Genomic DNA, 6,000 nt, shown 5'->3' on the forward strand with positions numbered 1-6,000 from the left:
CGTGGTGGGGGGGTGGAGATGGAACAGGGGAAAGGGTTCCTTTGTGTTGTTTTTAGGTAGTATCAAAAGTCTAAGTAGTGTGGCTAGAGGGGGAGGGACGGCTTAACCCAGCTTCCCCTACATGTTACCGTAACAAACACTCACGTATAGAACCCAGAATGTCTGTATGAAATACAATTAGTTAATATGTTCTAATTCTCTCAGTCATATCTGCACAATGACAAATGTAAACTCTTGTCACTATGTTATATGTAATTATAAATATAGCCCAGGTTGGAACTTCACTAAAATACCGTAAATGAACTTAAGAGTGGTGTCAAAGCATGGAGCTATCTGTTTATAGCTCCATGGTCAAAGTATCTTGTCAAAAATAAATTAGAGATCACCCATCGAGTACACAAAATATGATGATTGGCCGGGTGGGATGGGAGAGGGTGGCATGAGCAGGTCCACGTGTCCTTTTTCCTACCCGTCTCTCTTCCATGATTCTGTCATTTTCTTCTACTTATCTTCTTATACGCATAGTTTCAACTTGTATGTTTTAATACGAAAGCAGTTGGATGTAACTCCGACTAGGTAGCCTACGTGTAGCGGGGTTCAGGTGGGAACAGTAACTTAGGTCGGCGTGGTATATCCAGTCAAAACGTCCCTTTACCAAAACGTCGCCGCTTTTTTAAGACCAAAACGTCCCCGCTTTTTACCAAAACGTCCCCGCAGTCAAAACGTCCCCGCTTTTATAATCAGTTGGAATGCAAGTGTGGATGTTTTTAGTTCAAATCAAAGAGTAAGGATAAGTATAGTTTAGTTGAAAACACAGTTTTTAGGAGTGGGAAGCGCCGGTTATGAGGGCGGAAACATTTTTGAGTATAATTTTCTGAGGTAAGATAATATAAATAGAAGAGGGAATTAATGCAAGAGGGCTGTAGGGTAATAGGATTTTATAACACGAGTTGGTTTCTGAATGAATACGATATTGAGGGAAGGGAATAAATAAGACTTTTTTTTTTTTGGTTTACGTACAACAAGTTACTTTTGGAATATGCGAGACGGGCTGGATAAAAGTGATATATATTTTCCTACAGCACATACGTTTATTTTTTTTTTCTGAAGACACTTTATATTTTTGATTTTCGTGATTCTTTGCCTATTTTTCTAACCTTTTCCAGAATTTGTTCTGCCTTCTTATTTTTTGATGGTCTAGAAGGGGGACTACGGCTAAAGCCCCCAGCCCCTCTCCCGTCTCTGCCCTCCCTAATTGTATAGTCATTCATGATTTATTTAGCGCCTGTAATCCAACTTGCATGCCGATAACTTAGCCAATTTATAACTTAAAATTAATATATATTGACAACTGTGAATGAATATGATAGACGGGGACGTTTTGACTAACGGGGACGTTTTGACCAACGGGGACGTTTTGACCAAAAGCGGGGACGTTTTGGTACGGGGACGCTTTGGAAAGGGACGTTTTGACTGGTAAGCGTCGGCGTATAGTATATATAGCCCTATATGTAACGGTCTCATAGGATGCACCCGGCATATGTCTGATCAATCATATAGCAACCATATACTCATATTTCATGATCATGGACTTCTTCATTAAAAGCGGGAGTATTCTCTGACAAATTAAACTTAAGTTTATTTAGTATTATTGTATTATTGCCAGTACGTTCAAAACCAAATATGTAACATGATTGGTATACAGGAAAAAAGATAAGAGTGTAGTGCTTAGTTTAGCTTAAAAAAGTATCAGGAGGGATACTCAAGTCCCCATGCATCAATGACCCTATAGGAGAGAAAAAAACTGAAGACACAAACACTCACACCCGATTACAATACTTGTCCAAAGCATTCTTAAACCCATTCAGACTATTTGCAAGTACAACTTTCTCAGGCACTGCCTTTCCACTCATTCACAACCCTATTAGAAAAAAGTTATGCAGAATATTAATGCTTACCGGTTTCAAAGAAAGATTGTGTTGGTCCTTGTTATAAGTATCCAGCGATATTCGCCTGTTTATAAATATTCCGAGAGAAAGCATAAATCACTATATGTATATACATACACATGACACACGTACGTATACTGTATAGACGCAGTATTAGTCCCGAGCTCTCACCCTATTCATTTAGTATACTCGGGTCGATCAACCTGCAGTAGGCACGACTCACGTATAATCTCCATAATCCCTATAGAATTCCACAGAATCGTCATTGTTAACCATAAATGTATACGTGAAGGAAATTTAAGAATAATCTTCACTTAAGAACTTGGAAAAGAGGATTTGAAAAGTTCTAGCTTCTTAACCTATTTATTCTTTTTTGTTATTTATCGATTGCTCTTTTAATCTGACACACTGTAGCTCAATGGCAAGGTCAACAAATCGTGCATCTTTTCTTCATAGCATTGAAGCTCACTATATATGTACCCAACTTTACAGTGTTAAATGCGCTGCTAACTATTCGAAACCGTTTCGATTAACTTCAAGAAATCGACGAGGTATTTTAAAATATTACATTTAAATTAAACTTGGGGGAAGTAATATTTAAAGTGCAAAAAAGATATAATGTTGATAATTTGAAGGGGGGAAAGGAATTATGGGAGAGGGAATCCTCTACATTAAAAACATGTCCGTTCTCTATAAGTAAAAGTTTCTCTGCTGAAGTAACGGAGAGCATTATCAGTGTACTTGCTCACACCATATATACTCTCCTCGTCGCTTTTCACATTTTGTTATACTTGATGAGAGTAATCTTCAATGTGGGTTTTTACCCGATTGGGCTGCCATTTTTGAACGGTTGCGTCACAGAAACTGACAATAACCTTGATGGTCGCTCAAGATCTGACTAGCCTCGTATATCTATATATGTGGTTCTGCACACGACAAGATAAGTACGTCAACTGGCGGTCAATTTAAGGGACAGCATTTCTTTTGAAATATTATCGCAAAGTGTCGAGCACAAATTCGAATTACCCGCAACTGATTTAGGTAGGGCCAGAGGCGGGCCCGGGAATTTATAAAGAGGGATGTGGCCTTAGGGTCGTTGCAATCGACTTCCATATTGGGGGTTATGGGGGATTTCCCGAGATATTGGGGGTTTGGGAGGGGGTATTCTCCGAGAAATTATAAAAGTTTATACGTCGAATAGTTCATTTTGTATATTAAGACTATGTGTTAGTTCTTTATTGAGGTCTAAGCACAGGGTTGTGCTAAATATACTTTTAAAACTGGGCCGGTGTACCACTCCCCCACAAACTGGATCTGCTCCCAATGGCGTCCTGTGAACGGAAGAGTGGTCTTATTCTTCCCAGACTGAATGTTAAACAGTCGCTCGACTGAAGATGGAGGTGGTCCTCCCGCCATTGTGGCAAGCCGTTTTAGATTAACCTCCCAACTCTACTAAAGTGTAATATTTCTACTTAGTCGAATTCAATTCAACTTTAGTAAAATAGAATTCGACTTAAGTGAAATAGAATTATACTTAAACAGAACACAAATGTTCTATTTTAGTTTGGAATGCAATTTCACTTAAGTAAAATTGTATACCACTTAAGTAGAAAATAATTTCACTGAAATAGCATTTTACTTTAAAGTAAAATATATGGCCTATTTTATTTACGTGAAAATGAATTCGACTTAATAATAATACTATTTCACTGAGGTGAAATTGTATTCTACGTAAGAATGATTCAATTTCACCCTAAGTTAAATAAAATTCTACTTAAGTGAAATGATATTTCACTTAAGTAAAATATGTATAGCCTATTATATTTAAGTGAACAGAGTTCGACGTAAGTATAAATTGAATTTGACTTAAGCATAATACTATATCACTCAAGTGAAATTTAATTCTACTTAAGTGTAATTCAATTTCACTCAAGTACAATGCATATCACTGAAGTAAAATCAGGGGGTAAATGTTAAAATGGCTTGCCATACAACTCCATCCCAACCCCAACCGTTGCGCACAACACTATACCAATATTGCATGATAAAGGCGTTGAAATGAGTCACTGTGCAGCTTCCTGTACCATTGCAATCAAGTTTCACTGTACTAATCCGAACTAATCTAAATATTTAATATAAACTTATATCTCCTATGCAGAATGCAGTTTTTCTCTACACGGGACCCATTTTCTTTCATATTTAGTTCTCTGTGAGAAAGATATGCTGACAAAATTGTAGACTTTTAGTACTATGACATGACATCTCGAAAATTGTATACGTTTATTTTTTGCCAAAATGCTACGTATAAGTATGTGACTTGACAATTCAACAAATTTCGTTATTTTGTCAATGTGTTAAACCATTATTCCATGGGGTAACGCAGCAATTTGATTATTTTCTTCAAGATACCATATATGTTACTATAGCAACTTGACAAATCGACAGATAGTACGTGTTTCGACGGGTTGTCAAGATAAGAACAATAAAGCAACTAGATAATTTGACCATTTTGTGACTGAGATGTCTCAAGTTAGTGAAACTTGTCAGCTCGACCAAAATAACATTTTCTTATGTTTTTTTTTTTCAAGTTAAGAGTCAGACAACAGCTCGACACTTTAACTAGTTCTTTCAAGATGTAACATTTATTGACTGAAGGTCGGCAACCCAACAAAAATATGTAAATTTGTTTAGCACTGTCCTGATATTGTAAAAACGCATCAAGTAACTGTACATTTTCCCGAAATGCCCCGGTGGAACGCCTTACTATCCACAAATATATTTAGTATTACGGCAGTGACGTCACCACCGAAACTCTAAGTTGAACTTCCAATAAGGACAAAACTAAATTGCAGAATTTTGAGGCTACACTTATTGTGTCCAAACACAATTGGTGATGTCGATAAAATTCACACCAACTCCAAGGATGAAGGCTTTGTCAGATATTGTCCTTGGAACATGACAAAGGTAATAAATAAAGAGAGGCTTGGCTAAACGACGCTCACAGAACAAAACTAAAGTCAATGACGAACAAAAGGAATATTTATAAAAAGAAGACAAGTTTAAAGAAACTAAAGAGGCTCTGATAAAGGAAGTTAACAGGACGAAATGAAGGTTACTAAAAGAAAGAATTCAAGATATAAAAATGTACGTCCAATACCATCGAAATATTCTAGCATAAACAGCAACTCAAAACTTATAAACTTCCTGCAAAGAATATTTTCACAGGGATCTTTTTATAGGAACTATCACCATATGTAAGTCGATGTGTTTGCGTGTATATGTGTGTGTATTTAATTATCCGTAGTTGCAGAATGGAAGGCAGAGATAACCATCACTGAAGGTTCATATTTTTCGGCTCAGATTTTGTTAGGATACATATTAATTATTATTTCGATGGTCGCCAATTATGTATAGAAAAGCGTCACTAGTAATTATGAATACTTGTGTTCGTCAGATTTGGATCGAAATCAGCAGCAGACAATAATATTGTTTATGTAGGTTATTGTAGTTTCTGATGAAGACATCCATTTGGGGTAATATCACACACCCATATGCAGGATTTACTATGCAGCGCGAAAGATCATTCCTTACTGAGAATTTTGTTTTACCTTCGAATATATGTTAGGGGTGGTTCGTAACACCCCCCCCCCCCCACCCATGCATACGCCACGCTTGATGTCACTAGTGACCAGGGTATCCAGAATATTCAGAATGTTTCGAAAATTGGGAAGGGGGGGGGGGGAGAGGGGAGAGAAACACAAGTATCCCATTCCCCACTTTTCAAAGTGAGGGCAGTATATCTCTTTCTATACTGTGAAACGACGCCGAGCTTGTCAACGACAATACTGCCATAGAAGTGATAGGATACACACCGGGAGGATGCCCTACCCCAGACATACCAAACTGAAACGTCTTCTGTCAGAGAGATGATAGCCCAAGTGGCCCGATTATGTATTACTTCAAGTTTTATGCAAATGGTTAATGTGGGGTCGGTAGGGGGGGGGGGTGAGTTACCTTTTAAACGAGACAAACAGTACAATTCTAGTTCCCA

The sequence above is a fragment of the Apostichopus japonicus genome, chromosome 22 (genome assembly GCF_037975245.1).
Source record: "Apostichopus japonicus isolate 1M-3 chromosome 22, ASM3797524v1, whole genome shotgun sequence".
Classification (NCBI taxonomy): Eukaryota; Metazoa; Echinodermata; class Holothuroidea; order Aspidochirotida; family Stichopodidae; genus Apostichopus; species Apostichopus japonicus.